Source organism: Nicotiana tabacum, chromosome 3 (genome assembly GCF_000715075.1).
Source record: "Nicotiana tabacum cultivar K326 chromosome 3, ASM71507v2, whole genome shotgun sequence".
In the NCBI taxonomy this organism is placed as follows: Eukaryota; Viridiplantae; Streptophyta; class Magnoliopsida; order Solanales; family Solanaceae; genus Nicotiana; species Nicotiana tabacum.
The window spans coordinates 6,519,733-6,538,972 of NC_134082.1; positions in this window are offsets into that span (position 1 = coordinate 6,519,733).

A 19,240-nucleotide genomic window follows, 5' to 3' on the forward strand; every position below is an offset into this window, starting at 1 on the left:
AAAAAGAGCCAGCTAATTCAATCCACAATTGGGATGATTTAGCAAAGAAATTTCTAATCAAGTTTCTCCCCACCAAAAAGACAGTTTTGCGGAGTCAGATTCTTGGGTTTCAACAACGGGATGGTGAAACTCTTCGCTAAGCTTGGGAAAGATACAAGAAAGTACTTCGGGATTATCCTCATCATTGTCAAACTGATGAAGTATTGGGCCATACTTTTGTTGATGGATTAGACGAAACTTCCAAAATGAATCTTGATTCAGCTTGTGGAGGTAGTTGCATGGAAAAACCATACAGTGAAATACAACTTCTGCTGAATAACTTTACTGCTAATGATCATAATTGGCAAGGTGAAGGAGAACCAAGGAGAGCAATGAAACAGAAAGCAGGGTTACTTGAACTGGATGACATTTCCGCCATGAGAGCAGATTTAGCAAAATTGGCAAATCAAATGACCAGAATGACAATGGGACCATCACAACCAATGCAGCAGGTTCAACAAATGTCAGTTTGTTGTGAAATGTGTGGTGACAATCACACTAGTGACATGTGCCCCGTGAATCCTGAATCTATTTATTATGTGGGGCAACAAAGCAGAGGTCGATGAATCAACAAGCCCAATATGGGAACACTTACAACTCAAATTGGAGGAATCATCCTAATTTCTCTTGGGGTGGGAATCAACCCAATCAAAATCAATTTAGACCCCAAGGAAATTTTAATCAATCTCAAAGGCCGCCACAGCAAGCAGAAGAAAGTACAAATGATTTGTTGAAAAAATTGTTGCAAAACAATCAAAAACTCAGAACGAACTTTAGAAATCTTGAAAGACAATTGGGACAACTAGTTGCAAATCAAAATACTAGGCCTGCAGGTGCTCTTCCAAGTGATACAGAGAAAAATCCGCAAGTTAGTGCAATTACACTTAGAACTGGAAGGGAATTAGAAGAAGTTCCAAAGAAGAAAAAAGACAAGCCTGTACCTGAGGGTGAATTGATTCTCAAAGCAACACAGGAAGTAAGGAAAGATGATACAATTTCAGCACCTGTGAATGTTCCAAGGCCACCACCACCTTTTTCACAAAGATTGCAGAAAAAGAATGACGATCGCATGTTCAACAAATTTCTCTCTATGTTGAGTCAGATTCAATTGAATATTCCATTGGTAGATGCGATTCGTGATATTCCAAAATATGCCAAATACATAAAACACATTGTGGCTAACAAGAGAAGACTAACTGAATTTGAAACAGTTGCACTTACTGAAGAGTGCACTTCAAGGGTCTAAAATAAGCTTCCTCAAAAGCTTAAGGACCCTGGCAGCTTTACTATCCCTGTGAGAATAGGCAATGCTGATGTAGGCCATGCACTTTGTGATTTGGGAGCAGCGTAAATTTGATGCCAGTGTCATTGTACAAACAATTGGGTTTGGGAGCTCCAAAACCCACCACAGTGATGTTTCAACTAGCAGATAGGTCCATAGCTTACCCGGAAGGGGTGATAGAAGATGTGCTACTGAAAATTGGGAAATTTATTTTCCCGGCTGATTTCATTGTCTTGGATTTTTAGGCCGATGAAAAAGTTATCGCGAATTGGGGAAGTTGTTCGACGGACCCAAGGAAGTCGAATTTGGGGAAGGTCCTTCTGGGACCAAATAGATAGGAATTTGCTTTTTCGCTTTATGAATGTAATAAGGCCAATGGCCAATATTGACTTTTATTTCTTGTTTATTTAGTGTCGTTTTGGGATTCGTCTATCTTTATCAATAAAATGAGGCATTTAGAATTCTAAGTTTTCCAAATCAATTTTTCGCTAGGCCTACCTCGGGCACAAAGAGGTTCCCAAATTAAGACGCGCTTTACATTCCCGTACTATGTGTTTAAATATTGCAATACTTTTTATAATCCTCACTGACTTGATTACCTTTTGTTTTATTTTATTCTTTTATTTACTCCCCTCCCCAAAGGTTAGTTCGTGCACTCTGGCATCATCATCTAATTTAACAAGATCCAGGGGCCCTCCACCCACTCCTCCTCTTAGTCCCATTAAAGGCAAGAACAAAGGCAAGATGGAGTATTTGAACAACATCAGGAAGGAAAACACCGCTGAACGGATAGAGGCCACTGATGACCATGGTATTCGGATTCCAAACGAGAATGTGTCACAACTTGAACAGAAACTGTTGAAATTCCAGGAAGAGCTCAATCAAGTTCGAAATCTAGCAAACCGTCATTTTCCGTCAACACCCTAGATATCAACTTCCCCAACACTCAAAACCCTAAACATCCTCAAAATATCCCAAAACAACAAAATCATCCCGCTCCTCACCATCTCGCTGCTCCACCAAAGAACCAATGTAACACCTGACATACCCCAAACAACACTCCACTACTCATCCTAGAACCTCAGAACTCCACAAACGACCATTTCCAAAGGCATACACTAGGCCATCATAACACTCATATCTACGTGGAGACCATATCACACTCCACCCAACCTATATCAGGCATACCTGAGTTTGATGAAAAGGATCTACTTATCACGAACTTGGCCAAGGAACTTAAGAAACTGACTAGCCGGATTCAGGGCGTTGAGGGAAACAAAGGAATCGAGGGGCTGAACTATGAGGATCTTTACATACAGCCTGATGTCGAACTGGCTGAGGGGTACAAACCTCCTAAATTTGAAATGTTTGATGGTGTAGGTGATCCAAGGGTCCATCTGAGGACATATTGCGACAAGATGGTTAGGTTAGGGAAGGATGAAAGGATCTGCATGAAGCTGTTCATGAGGAGTTTGAAGGGAGATGCATTTTCTTGGTACATCAGCCAAGATCTGAAAAAGTGGTCAAGCTAGGTAGGCATGGCATCTGGCTTTATAGACAGATTCAGGTTTAATACAGAGAATGCACTAGACGTGTTCTATATCCAAAACTTGAAGAAGAATCCCACGGATACGTTTCACGAGTATGCTTCTCGTTAGAGGTCGGAAGCTTCTAAGGTCAGACCCGCCATAGAAGAGGAGCAAATGAACAAGTTTGTTGTCCTGGCTCAGGACCCGCAATACTATGAATGGTTGATGATGATTGAGAACCACAAGTTCTCCGACATTATCAAATTAGGTGAAAGAATTGAAGAAGGTATAAAAGTGGTATGGTTACAAATTTTGAAGTCTTGCAAGCTACAAATAAGGCTTTAGAGTCCGGTGGTGTGTCCAAGTAAAGGGACGTAGGGGTTGTGATGGTTGAACAAAGGACCAAGTCTCCCCTCAAATACCAAGCTTACCCAACACCTCCACTCACATACCATCCAACTCCAAATTACCAAGTACCCTCACCCTCATACCAAGCTCCGCCACCAACTTATCAGTCATCTCCACCTCCTACATATCAACCTACCTCACCCAGATACTCCCAACCCACTCATGTCTACCAAACTTATAATGCTCAACCATCCCATTATCAATCACCCCCTGCACGCCAAAATTTCCCTAGACCCCGACCTAATTTTGATCGCAAACCTCCAAAATATTATACAGCCATCGCTGAACCCATCGACCAGCTGTATGAGAGACTTAAAGCTACTGGTTATGTCACTCCCATCCCTGCTACAACCCCTAAGAATCCTTCTTAGTGGGTTAACCCGAACAAGTCCTGTGCATACCACTCCAGCATGAAAGGGCACATCATCGATTAATGCCGCTCCTTGAAAGACAAGATACAGTCCTTGATTAATAACAAGATCATTGTAGCAAAGGAACCCACTCCAAACGTACGCAACAATCCTCTGCCAAACCATAACGGTGGAGGTATCCTCATGATTGAAGTAGAAGATGACTGGGATCCGAGGGATCGATCGGGTTAATCACAAAAAGTGATGACCCAAAGAAACCAATGATTACTCTCAATCCAATCATAGTCCATATCTAACCGTTTGAGGATGCTGAGGTGAATATGTATGTACCTCTCGAGTTTAAAGCAGCGCCATCCGTAAAAACACCAGTACCAATGATGAATTCATGTCTCTGGCAACTGTACCCATTCATTTGAGGTGGCAGTCTTGCCACCCAAGGAACATGTTCTATTTGAAGTGAGGATAGCCGCGCCGGTTCTAGTGGCGATGTCTACCATGCCTCCATTCTGTACAAATGTTGTACCCTAGGATACAGCTAAGACGAGAAGGAAGGGCAAGGTCAGGATTGAAGAAACTGTCGCATCACAGGGTATAACAAGAACTGGTAGAGTCTATACCCCTAAACATCTAGCCGAATCAAGCAAGCAGGCCTCCAATCGGCCACCCCTCATTGAGACAGGTCCTGACGACCCTTGGAGGAAAATACAGGCCAAGGAATATTCGGTCATGGACCAGTTAAACAAGTCGCCAGCATAAATATCCATTCTCTCTTTGCTGCAAAATTCCAAGACTCACAAGAATGCTCTATTAAAAGTGCTAAATAAAGCATATGTACCAAGTAACATCACTAGAGGGGAAGTGGCTAATATGGTAGGATAAGTTCTGGAAAGCCATAAGATCACCTTTCATGAGGATGAGCTGCCACCTGAAGGGCTGGGGCACAACAAGGCACTGCACATCACCATGCAATGCGAAGATTATTTCATCACCAGAATCTTGATCGATGGAGGTTCTAGTCTTAACATTTGTCAGCTGGAAACACTCAAGAAGTTAGGTAAAGGGCTGGATGAGATAAAGGATGGAGCAATCAATGTGAAAGCCTTCGATGGTTCTCATAGGTCCACCATTAGTGAGATTAGTCTATGCCTGCAGATGGGACCAACCTGGTTCGAGGTCGATTTATAGGTGATAGATGTACCAGTGTCTTACAACTTGCTGCTGGGACGGCTATGGATTCATGTTGCTGGGGCCGTAGCATCAATACTGCATCAGGCAGCAATGTTCGAATGGAATCACCAGGAAGTGATCATTTACAGTGATGGTAGCAACCATATATACAGTCTCCAGACCATTCCGGCAATCGAGGGAAAAGGAAGCTAGGTGGAGAAACTTACCACCACATTGAACGGGTCGATGCTATCGACAAAGACAAATGTGGGACAGCAAAATCGAGAGTATACTAAGTTGGAGTAGGTACGAACCTGGAAAAGGGCTCGGCAAGAACCTCCAAGGAATCTCTAAACCCATAAAACTCAAGAAACATGGCACTACTTTCAGTTTGGGATATGAATACACTTGGGAAGAATTCAATAACCGGTTGCTACCATGGCACAGTCCTTACTATCCACTAGAGCAGCTGATACCGCATTTGGAGCAGACTTTCCAACATGCCGACATTATTTATAGGTCAGATGAAGAAGAAGCACTTGCAGTAGTGAAGAACTTGTTTCTAGAGGACAATGATATAGACTGTTGCGTTATTCTTAAGGAGGAGGGGGAGAAAGGACCTTCCATACAGGCTATGAGCAGAGGGGCACATCTCAAGAATTGGACCATCAGGACAACCAAAGCCCGACGAGCCTCGGAGTAACAAGGCTAAAATAAGAATTATTCACTGTTTTATTTACTAAATGATTTTCTTTTCGCATTTTTCAATTCTCGCAATAAGATCTTCGATGTTCAAAATAGTTATCCAATTTATCAAAAGCATTTATGATTTTTCCTATAAATTAATATTCATTGCTATCATTTCCTCCTTACTTTACCAATACAACATTACTATTACTTATCTTGATGAACCAATGACTGTGACTTGCAATGAGACAACGCAACAAACGGACATTGATTCAGAGGAAGGCGGCATACCTGATGACATTGTCAAGGAAGTTGAGAACTTTGAGAACAAACCTAAGTCCAACCTGGACGAGACCGAGATTGTCAACCTAGGAGATGCAAAAACACATCAAGGAAATGCGAATCAGCATTCACCTATTGCCATTAGATAAGGAAGAATACATAGAATTTCTAAAGAAGTATTACGACATATTCGCCGGGTCACATGATGACAGGACTAGTCTGAGTACCTCTATTATGTCTCACAAACTGCTAACCAATCTAACGTGTCCACCGGTAAAGCTAAAGCTCAGAAAGTTCAAGCCTGATATGAGTTTGAAAATCAAGGAAGAATTCACCAAGCAGATCAAAGCTAAGGTTCTCAGGGTAGTAGAATACCCAACATGGTTAGCCAACATTGTGCCAGTACCAAAGAAGGATGGGAAGGTCAGAGTCTATGTCGACTACCGGGATCTCAACCGGGCCAATCCAAAAGACGACTTCCCTTTACCAAATATACATATCCTGATTGACAATTGTGCCAAGCATGAGTTATAGTCATTCGTAAATTGCTTTGCTGGTTATCATAAGATCTAGATGGATGAGGAAGATGTTGAGAAAACGGCTTTCATTACGCCGTGGGGAGTGTACTGTTACAAGATGATGTCATTTGGCCTGAAGAATGTAGGGGCCACCTACATGAGGGCCATGAACATGATATGATACACAAGGAGATAGAGGTATATGTGGATGATGTTATTGAAATCCAAGAAGGACACTGACCACATAGAAGATCTGAGGAAGTTCTTCAATAGACTGCGGAGATACAACCTGAAACTAAACCCCGCAAAGTGCGTATTTGGGGTTCCTGCTGGGAAATCGCTTGGGTTTATTGTGAGCCACCAAGGAATAGAACTGGATCCATTGAAAGTCAAAGCCATTCATGAACTACCACCGCCAAAGGACAAGAAGGATGTGGTAAGTTTCTTGGGAAGGCTTAACTACACCAGCTAATTCATAGCACAGTCTACAGTTATCTATGAGTCAATCTTTAAGATACAACAGAAGGACGCCGCCACCAAATGGACCGATGACTGCTAGAGGACCTTCGACAGAATTAAGGAGTACCTATCAACACCACCAGTCTTAGTCCCGCCTGAGCTAGGTAGACCATTATTACTCTATCTTGTAGTGTTGGACGGAGCTTTCGGTTGCATTCTGGGGCAGCACAATGAAATAGGGAGGAAGGAACAAGCCATTTATTATCTCAGTAAAAAGTTCACCCCATACGAGGCCTGGTATTCTATATTGGAACGCACCTGTTGTGCTTTGACTTGGGTAGATCAGATGTTTAGACATTACTTCTATGCCTATAATACATATCTCATATTGAGAATGGATCCCTTGAAGTACACCTTTCAGAATCCCATGCCTACCGGCAAGTTAGCCAAGTGGAAAATCTTGTTGAGTGAGTTCGACATTGTTTACGTAACTCAGAAAGCAGTCAAAGGACAGGCACTGGCAGACCACCTTGCTGAAAACCCCATGGATGGAGGATGTGAACCCTTGAAAACGTATTTTCCTGATGAAGAGGTATCATTCATAGGAGAAGACATTGCAGAATCCTATGACGGTTGGAGAATGTTCTTTGATGGAGTAGCAAACTTCCAAGCAGTTGGCATAGGAACAGTCCTAATATCAGAAACCTGTCAGCATTATCCGGTGTCTACCAAACTCAAGTTCCCATGCACCAACAATATAGCCGAGTATGAAGCCTGCATCTTAGGACTCAAAATGGCTATTGACATGAACGTTCAAGAGCTGCTAGTAATTGGAGATTCAGACTTTCTTGTACATCAGGTACGAGGAGAATGGATGACCAAGAACTCCAAGATACTCTCATATCTGTATCACATACATGAATTGAGAAAGAGGTTCACAAAGACGGACTTCCAGCATGTTCCCAAAATCCAGAATGAGTTCGTCGATGCATTGGCTACCCTATCATCTTTGATACAACATCTAGAAAAGAATTTCATTGATCTCATTCCAGAGAAAATCCATGATCAGCTAGCTTACTGTGCCCATGTCGAAGAGAAAGCAGACGGAAAGCCTTGGTTTCATGATATCAAGGAATATTTGGTAAAAGGGGAGTACCCAGAACTTGCTAATCCTACTCAGAAACGCACACTTTAGAGATTGTCCTACAACTTCTTTCACAGCGGAGGAATCCTATATAAGAGGATTCCCAATTTAGGATTATTAAGATATGTCGATGCAAAGGTAGCATCCAGTCTACTAGAGAAAATTCATGTTGGGACCTGCGGTCCACATATGATCGGTTTTGTCTTAGTAAAGAAGATACTCCGAGCTGGTTACTTTTAGATGACTATGGAAACAAACTGCATCTAGTATGTCCGGAAAAGCCACCGCTATCAGATACATGCAGACATGATAAAGGTACCTCCAAGCGAGCTTAACACAACAAGCTCACCGTGGTCGTTCGCCGCCTGGGGAATGGACGTTATTAAACCAATCGAGCCTACTGCTTCCAACGGACACAAGTTTATCCTGGTAGCCATCGACTATTTCACCAAATAGGTCGAAGTAGCATCTTACAAAGCAATGACTAAGAAAGTCGTGGTAGACTTTGTCCGCAACAACATTGTTTGTCGATTCAGGATTCCAGAGTCATTCATTACTGATAATGGCTCCAACCTCAACAGCGACTTCATGAAAGCTATGTGCGAAACTTTCAAGATCAAACATAGGAATTCCACAGCCTACATTCCTCAGATGAATGGAGTTGTAGAAGCCGCCAACAAGAATATCAAGAAGATATTGAGGAAAATGATAGAGAAGCATAAGCAGTGGCACGAGAAGTTATCATTTACTCTACTGGGGTATCACACCACAATCCGCACATCAACCGGGGCAACCCCCTATATGCTGGTTTACGGTACAGAGGCTGTTGTTCTCGTTGAGGTAGGAATTCCTTCCCTAAGGATCATACAAGAAGCTGAGCTCGATGAGGCAAAGTGGGTAAAAAGTCGTTATGATCAACTAGCCCTTATAGATGGAAAAAGAATGAATGTAGTTTTCCATGGTCAACTCTACCATAACAGAATGTCCAGAGCCTTCAACAAAAGAGTAAAGCCAAGACAGTTCACAATGGGGAAGCTGGTGTTAAAGAAAATTTTTCCGCATCAAGATGAAGCCAAAGGGAAGTTCTCTCCCAACTGGTAGGGACCATACATGGTTCATCGGGTTTTGACAGGAGGAGCCCTCATACTTGCAGAAATGGACAGAGAAGTCTAGCCAAAGCCGATCAATTCAGATGCAGTCAAGCGTTACTATGTGTAATCTTTATGCTTTCCCTATATCATGTAAATTGAACTACGCCTAACCTGATTCCCTTTTAAGAGGGGATACGTAGGCAGCCCTATGGGTTCGGTCACAATTCAATAAAAATTTCATTTCCCCTCCCCCCCCCCCCCCCCCCCGCAATTGGAAACTAGGGCAGAATTTTGAGGAGGACCCTCAAAATTCCAAAGTAATTTCAATCGATCGCTGCACGAGCAATAGTCCAAAATGTCAACTCATCAAACTGGGGCAGAATTTTGAGGAGGACCCTCAAAATTCTGTTAGCAGGAGAGGTTGCAATGTCCTAAACTACGTCACAATAGTCTATTTTTAACTATACATTTATGTCATACTTTTACAAAATCATGCATGTTATTATTGAAACTGATTTGTCTAGCAATGCTACCTCAATGACATAGACGATATCACCAGATTGAAGCCGAACAAGTTAAGCAAAGCCAGCGGGGATACGAACTAACCTTCCCCCTTACAAAACTCACGATTTTTCTTTGGATGCAGGAACTAGGGTTGCGAAATCATTAAACATACTATACGCCCATGGGACAAACATTGTTCAAGAATACGACTCTCAGAACCATTGCACTTGCTAACATTTTCTATCAGCATAAACTAGTGATGTCCCATATGTCACAATGCTCCCAGTAATCACAACGCCGCAATCTGCTATCAGCTAAGAAAACTCTACTATCATTTGTTATTTTATTTCTTGAATAAGGCTACCATTCTGCCTTCCAGTCTGCACAAGGCTACCATTCTGCCTTCTGAGACTAAACGTTGTCTCCATCTGCATCTGCATTGCATAAGCTCTACCTCTATCTACATTCGCATCTTTGCATAAGGCTACCATTCTGCCTTCCGAGGTTAAGCTCTACCTCCATCTGCTTCTACATTGCATAAGGCTACCATTTTGCCTTCCAATCTGCATAAGGCTACCATTCTGCCTTCCAAGACTAAATGTTGTCTCCATCCGCATTTGCTTTGCATAAGGCTACCATTCTGCCTTCCGAGGTTAAGCTCTACCTCCATCTGCATCTGCATTGCATAAGGCTACCATTCTGCAATCTCCATAAGGCTACCATTCTGCCTTCCGAGGTTAAGCTCTACCTCCATCTGCCTCTACATTGCATAAGGCTACCATTCTACCTCCCAATATGCATAACGCTACCATTCTACCTTCCCATACTAAACATTGTCTCCATCTGTATCTGCATTGCATAAGGCTACCATTCTGCCTTCCGTGGTTAAGCTCTACCTCCATATGCATTTGCATCTTTGCATAAGGCTACCATTCTACCTTCCGAGGTTATGCTCTACCTCCATATGCATTTGCATTGCATAAGGCTACCATTCTTCCTTTCGAGGTTAAGCTTTACCTTCATCTGCATCTGCATTGCATAAGGCTACCATTCTGCCTTCTGAGGTTAAGCTCTACCTCCATCTACATTCGCATCTTTGCATAAGGCTACCACTCTGCCTTCCGAGGTTAAGCTCTACCTCCATCTGCATCTTCATTGCATAAGGCTACCATTCTTCCTTCCAATCTGCATGAGGGTACCATTCTGCCTTCCGAGATTAAGCTCTACCTCCATCTACATCTACATTGCATAAGGCTACCGTTCTACCTTCCAAGGTTAAGCTCAACCTCCATCTGCATTCACATCTTTACATAAGGCTATCATTCTGTCTTCCAAGGCTAAGCTCTACCTCCCATTTTCTTCGAAACTCAGCACTATCCCAAGTACTATTCATCTCGTTTCTCTTATGGGCTAAGCTCTGCCCTTCAATTCTCAAGACTAAGCCATTTCTTGTCCACATCATACTACTGCATCCTTTATGGTCTGAAATATCACCAACTCATCCAAAGGCGTCATCGATCGGAGGCACCATCTTCATAGCCCGAGAACACCATGTCATGGCCTGAGGATCTCTTTCAATCTTTTGAATATCATTATTCAAAGGCGTCATGTTTCGGAGGCACCATTCTCAAAGCCCAAGAACATCATTTCATGGCATGCAAATCCCTTATCATACGCTTCATGTCCCAAGACATCATCCTCATCATCCGAAGACAACTTTCATGGTCCGACGGGAGTTTGCATCATGTTTAAATTTATGCACAATATACGCTTGTATTATTTCTATTTGCAGATAAGAGAGCGAGTAACGGCTACCCCAGCAGGAGCGATCCCGCTCCATTTCCCTCAGTCGTATCAAACCTAACCATTCCCGTAAACCTTTCACTCACCCAGCCCTAGATATTGCGTCCGTTCTTGAAATGTCTTCATCGATATACTCTACAGATGAATCCGGAACAACATAAGGTCTGATTCCTGTGTAACCAGGGATATGTAGGCAGTTCAGAATCCAAGGTGCGTCCTAACCTCTTCAAACCGTTTCGCTCGGTCAAAATTGGCCATCATTTCTTTACCCGGAAACTCTTTCATTCTTTCCGGGTAAAGAGGGGCAGTTGTTGATACCCAATTTTTCCCTATGTATTTTAAATAAGCAAAATGTCTTCTAAAAACCCAATTTTTTCCTATACATTTTAAACATGTAAAATACCTTCAAAATAGCATATATATGCATATATAAGCATGTCCAAGGTGTTTATTATTTTTCCATAATTTTAAGGGTTTTAAATTGATTTATTTTCTCCGCTTTTATCCATAAAACCCCCAATAATTATTTCCAAAATTATTGTTTCGATAATTCACCTATTGGATTTCTATATTTATGCCAAAATATTACTAAGGTAATTTTTATATATCTTTTAAATTACATTTAATATTTTTAAAGCTAAAATGCACATAATTGCAATATTAGCCCTTTTAAGAACTATGTTTTATATGCATAAAATTGGATCCTCTATTTTTAAATTGCTAATTGTGTATTCTAAATCATTTTAGCACTTTAAATTATATTTTAGAAATTATCTACTATTTGTTATAAATTAAATAGGGAAACAAACTGGCTATTTAAATCATAGCCAAATCAGGACCCCAATCCCCAGCCAAATTTTACAATTAAACCCGACCCACACCTTTTTAACCCATACCCAAAACCGAAACACCACCTACCCTTTCTAATCTCGACCGTTGATCTCCCAGATCAACGGTCCACGTTATTTCTTGCCTTTTTTAACCCAACGACCCCCAAAAACCCTACCTCATTCTCTCATTTGCACCTCCCTTGAATCCCTTCCTCTCCAAATTCTCTCTGAGACCTAACTCAAACCCTAATCGTCGTCACCGGCGTGAACCCCTCCTATGATGTTTTTATGTCTTCTCCGACCGGACCTGGTCTTCCGCACGCCATGGCTCTTCGATTTCTTGGATCCTTGAGATCTTCTCAAGGGAACCCCAACTAGTTCCGTCTTGAAACTTTGTTTATCAGCCTGTCTCATGCCATTTTCCGTTTGTGAGTAAGAACTTCTTCTTGTTTTACTACAGATCTATGGGTTCTTGACCTATTCTACCATCTCTACTATTTTCTGAAAACCCTAGCTATAGATCCTCCGATCGTTTTAGATCTGTGATGGATCTATGGGTCTTTTACGGTTCTCACCTGTTTTCCTCAAAATATTTCTCCGATTTCAAACGATTTCTTCTTTTTCCAGACTAGGGTTACAAAACACTTTTTGCAAAAAACGATTCTTTCTGATTTTAGCAATTACTTTGTGATTTTTAGCATGTTTAAACATCACCTGAGTCTATTTGCGATGTGTTTGCATGTCTCTCATGAACATTCTAGGTTTCATGTATGTTCTTATGTTTTCTGCTCTAATTTATTCTTAGGGTTTCTCTGATTTTGTTCAAATACGTGTTATTTATCGTTTAATAGATCCGACTATTTGTTTTATTCATTGTTCACATAATTTATGTTGATTTTAATCTCCTTAAACCTGCAATATCTTCCCTGACTCTGTGATTTTGTATATTTTCCTTGTAATTCTGTACTGATTTTTCGAAATTGCTTCCTTACTTTTGTGATACTTTCCTTAGTTAGTGTTGATTCTATGTGATTTTCAATCTCATTCGTGATTCTTTGAACTAATTTTCAAATTCAAAATTGTACTCTACCTTGTTTATGTGCACAAATATGCTGTTAATTATTTAACATGTACTTTCGTTATTTGAAAATATTTTGTACTTAGTCCTTATTACATGCTACATGCTCCTATTATGGTAAAATCAGTCTTACAAGCCATTCCTTTACTTATTTGATACAACTTGTACCCGTTTGAACTATGGCTCCCTAATTGAATGGAGTCCGGGTCTTTAATAGATTCTGATTTATATTATTTCTATAATGGTGCTAAGTCAGTACTTATTACCTTATTTTCCTGCCTGTTCTCAAACTATAAATACTCTACCCTCTCTTTAACATAGTACACGAACAATTACACTGTTCTGAACTCTCTCTTACACACATACCTAATCTCTTACTTGATACTCAGTGGGCTGCAAGCCAAAACTGAGTGGTTACATTACTCTATTGCTCTGCTACTCTACTGCTCTACACACTACTGCTCTACTTCCCTTCATTGTACTGCTCTTCACTCCTCACTCTGCACCTATTCTCTCATTTTTGCTAGTATGTTTTCAGTTTATTTTACAACATCATAAATAGTATGTCTCTATTTGTATTTCACTTCCTTTTGTTTCTCTTGTGCTTCTACTTGTGGTTCTTCTGTCTCCCTTGCAATTAGCATGCCTATTTGCCATGTGATTACCGTGTAATTCAGTATGTCTACTGCTTTCTTATATTTTTCTACTACTATTTAGCCCTACCCTCTAATACTTAAAACATTATAAGCATGACACCTAGTTACTATGTGATCCTGAACCCTTTCCCCTAAACCTAATGTGTAACTCTATTTAGCACCCCTTGAATCTAATGTTGTTAAGCTCATGGCATGAACACTTTGTGATAGACTATTGCTGTGACTATTTAAACTTTGTAGTACTTCTCTAACCTGTGTGCAAATATGCTTTCACATATGAGTTACTTGTCCCCAATTCCTCCTTTCCCTGCTTGTGTTTGAACTATGTATGTTGATTTTGTCTTGAGTTGTTGATTGTCCTGTTTGTTTTCTTCTTCGAACTGGTTTTCACTAAGGCAAACTCTACTACTGCTTTCCAAAACTTATTTCAAACTAATCCTTGTCAAAACTGTTTCCAACTCAACTCTTTTAAATCTATGTCAAGCACTCTCACATATACTCTTAGACCACTAGATTCTGCCTCTTTTGTGTGAGCCTTGCCTTGGGACCCTTGAGTTCCCTCAGAACTTGGACACATAAAAACTGGCCTTTCTACACTGCACTTACTCTGTCTTGGTTATGCAATCTAGGTGTGAGCACTGCCCGGGATCCCTTGAGGTCCTTAGGGAACTCTGACACATCCAGGTATGAAAAGGGCTATGGAACAATCTTGGCACTTGAGGTGGTTTATTTCATAACTCAGGGAGGAAGTCCTAATCAGGTGCTGAAAAGTCTAGGCCCATTTCAGGCTCTCTATAGTGTAATTTTTACTTTTCTTATGTAATCCATTCACATGGTCTATAATAATTTGTAAATGAATATTGGGGTAACTATTAAAAAGGGCGGTATTTACATGTTTGCGGGATAAGGCAGGTAGAAACCATGCCTATAGGACTTTACATTTTACTATACTTGTGTTACCATATTAGAAGCATGCCTATAGGGTTATACTATACTTGCCTTACCATGTTAGAAGCCATGCCCATAGGGCTTTACTATACTTGCCTTACCATGTTAGAAGCCATACCTATAGGGTTTTACTATACTTGCCTTACCATGTTAGAAATCATGTTTAATAGGTCTCAAAATCAGTTTCACAAATAGATGCCATACCTACAGGATATAATTCAGCTTCTATTATAACAAGTGTTACATGTTTCCTTTCATTGGTCATCATGCCTACAAAGTTTCTAAAATCAATGTTAAACAACTAGATGTCATGCCTGTAGGGAATAACTCTGGAAATTCTGCCTATAAATCTCAACTATTTTAATTAAATGAATCAACCAAGTCCATGTTTTAGTTCGTTTTGAAACTAGTTTTAATAAATGGTTTATGTTCTCTAAAACAAGTTATTTCAAAACTGCCTTGATTTGTCATTAGATATCATGCCTATAAGGATTCAAGAGTCCGCTTTTAAAAACCTGCCTTGTTTCACTATATAAAAAGTAGTCATCTGTATTTTGCGCCTAGGCAAGCCTTAGGCAATCAACTTTAAATAAAAACCAGAACTATCTTTGTGATTTAGTGTTTAACTATCAATGTGTTAAAATTAGTAGGCAAGCCTGATTCAGACATTTTTTCTGAGTTACGTAATAAATCTGGTTCTATTGTTGTCACCTAAATACCTTGTTAGGATCTGAATTCATACCTTAATTGTGTATGAGTCATATTGTCTATGTGCATTACTAGTGGAGGTGTATCTGAGCCATCTATCTATTTCTGTATTTTCCCCCCTAAATGCAGTCTTATGTGTTCTTATTTGTCGCCTAGTATTTTACCTTTAAACCTGAGGGTCCACCTAGAACCTTCCCCCTTTTAGGATAGGAGTCCTAAAATCCTCTGGGACTAATAGGAAAGGACAAGTAATAGCATGCAATAGGGGTCGAGACCAACCCTCGCTTTAATTACCTTTACGGGGCGGGAAAGGATAGATATGGATATGATGACTGATGCGTTAGTACCACGTGTAGCCCCTCTTTGAGGATTGTCATACCAGGTATTGCATTGATGTTATCCATATTATAAACAAACCTAGGACACCTCCCTTTACATTCACAAGTGTGCTTAGATCGTAATTCTTTTAAACTCTTGCTTTTTCATTAATTGTTTTTCAAACATCTGTGTTCTTAAACTTAAATCCCCTATTATTTAAGCCCTACTTGTCTATTTGCTAATTATACAAATTCACAAAAATTGTTTGGCCGGGAACCACACTAGTGGATCCTGAGGGGTGCCTAACACCTTCCCCTTGGGATAATTTCAAGCCCTTACCCTATCTCTGGTTACCAAACGTAGTTGTAGATGAACCTTATAGGTGTCCTAACGCACCATAAAATCATTAGGTGGCAACTCTCCAAAATGCAACCCCTTTTTCGAAAGGAAAGAGTTGTCCTACCAAAATGTCATGAACCTGATTCCGCGAAGGAAAAAGGGGACACGACAGCATGGCGATTCTGCTGGGGATATTTAGGATTTTATCATTTCATACCATTTTTTGTGAATTTGTACCCCTCCCTATGTGCAATTATTTGTTTAATTCCTTTAAGCATTTAATTTCTTCTTCAAAAGCAAAACTGACATATCTTTCTTGTTTCCTTCCTTTACTGCTGCTTTAAATTATAAAACTGATGTATTTATCGCTTTCTTAACGTGCAAATACATGTCAACATGCTTTCAGTTATTGCATAATCATGCTCAACATCATACTCCACTCGTGCCAAACAAATACTATAGCAACGCTTGATGAGTGGTTGCTCCCTTCCTATATCATTACCCCCTAAATTTTGAACGGATTATTTACGGTAAAACCAGTCGATCAGCGGTGCAGTCGACAGTTTCGTTCCTTCCCCCTTTGAGTGTTCCGCTCAAGGGTACTAGTATAAAACCCCATAGAAACCTTACTCTGTTTAAATTGTGCATGTATCATGGTCAAACCTAGCCGGGTCAGTTATGTTATCCGCATAATGATCCTTTAAGATAGTCTTGTCCAAAAGTCCACTGGGTTTCCCTAAACCCAAACATACATCATCACGTTCTGTGCATTTATTTGGAGAACTAAATGCTTCATGCTAATTGTTGATATTAAATAGTCGAGTCTGGTGGGGGTAAGGGCCTAACCTTGTTTGTCTTGTAGAAATATGAGGCACGAGTCCCCAGATTCGGCATGGTCACCAATATCCACCCAAGATTGCTAAGCTGGTGGAAAGATTTACATTCAAGTGACAAAACCCTCGCCAAAATATATCTGGGCAATCTACCATCCCTTATGGAGATCCAGCCTAACAACATGATAATAGAATCTGGTACCTTATATTAGGATTATGAAAGGGTCGTGTTCCGCTTTGGGGACATCGAAATGACACCTTTGCTAGAGGAGATAGGAGGACTGGCCAGTCTAGTGTGGGAAACCCTGGGTTTGCTAATGCCTGAGAACCGCACAAGTAAGGGTTTCCTAAAAATGATAGGTTTGAAGAAGAATGCAGAATTGGTATTCCTAAAGGAATCGTACATCCCTTTTGACTACCTTTAGAAAGGTACGGTCACAGCAAATCATACCGTACCTACCATGACAAGTTTGCCATCACGTCCTTAGGACATATCCATCGTAGGGTTTTCGTCTTCATGTTTTGCTTCCTGGAGTTGATCGTGTTTCCAATTAAGAAAGGGAGAATCCATACTACGCTGGCTACGGTAACCAAGACCCTAAAAGAGGGGATTGGTGGGCAGACATTCAGCATTGTACCTATGATCATCGCAGACATATACCGAGCCTTAGAGAAGTGTCAACAATGAGTGAGACACTTCGAAGGTTGCAATCTGCTACTTTAGCTTTGGCTCATAGAACATCTCCAAAAGGGAGAATACCGACAAGAAATTCAGCGAAGGGTCTGGGATGACCACATTGCTTTCCACCATCCAAAGCAAATGAATTACATCCCCAACATGTTCGCTCAGCCTGAGAATGCCAAAGGATGGGTTGAGCTCTTTGATAATTTGACTGAAGGGCAAGTTCAATGGATGTTCGAGTGGTTTCCGATAGAGGAGTTCATTGCCTGATCCAGAGATGCACCTTTTCTGTTATTGATTGGTCTAAGAGGAACATACCCTAACGTTCCTCTTTGAGTTATGAGGCAAGCAGGTAGGAAGTAAGTCATACCCAGGGTCGACAAGATGAGCCATCTTCGAGCTGACTTCCAAAATGATGATAGCCCCCACAAGTGCCAAGCCCAGCACATGTGGCACTGCAAGATCGTAATAGGGAAAGACGCCATTAAGCTAGATAGATATCATGCCGGTTGTACCCTTTTTTATTCGGGCTGGTTGGAAGACACTTGGGATGGTCTGGGCCAGCCAGGGTTCGTTCGAGGTCACAGAATTATAGATGAAAAGGTCGAGCAGCAAGTCAAGTACAATCAGCTGTGCAAAAGGATCCGTGAATGCGAGAGCGAACACCACGAGATACAAGAGTCCAACCAGAAGCTGATTGAGGAATGGAAAGACATGGCTATCAGTCCCAACAAAAGGCTAAGATACTTGGAGCGAGGCATAGTAGAACTAGAAGGAAAATTTCTCAAAAGGGTTGAAGACTGTCAAAAGGCTAAAGGGACTGAAGGTGGACATCTATCCAGAGCATACCTGTTGCTGGGACTTCGCGAATTGGGGAAGTTGTTCAATGGATCCAAGGATGTCGAATCTGGGGAAGGTCCTTCTGGGACTAAATAGAAAGGAATTTGCTTTTTCGCTTTATGAATGTAATAAGGCCAATGGCCATTAGTGACTTTTATTTCTTGTTTATTTAGTGTCGTTTTGGGATTCGCCTATCTTTATCAATAAAATGAGGCATTTAGCATTCTAAGTTCTCCAAATCAATTTGTCCATAGGCCTACCTTGGGCACAAAGAGGTTCCCAAATTAGGACGCACTTTACATTCCCGCACTATGTGCTTAAATATTGCAACACTTTTTATAATCCTCACTGACTTGATTACCTTTTGTTTTATTTTGTTCTTTTATTTATTCCCCTCCCCAAAGGTTAGTTCGTGCACTTTGGAATCATCATCTTATTTCACAAGATACAGGGGCCCTTCACCCACTCCTCCTCTTAGTCCCATTAAAAGCAAGAACAAAGGAAAGATGGAGGATTTAAACAACATCGGGAAGGAGAACACCACTGAACGGGTAGAGGTCACTGATGGCCATGGTATTCGAGTTCCTAACGATAATGTGTCACAACTTGAACAGAAACTATTGAAATTCCAAGAAAAGATCGATCAGGTTCGAAACCTGGCAAACCTGTCATTTTCCCTCAACACCCCAGATATCAACTTCCCCAACACTCAAAACCCTAAACC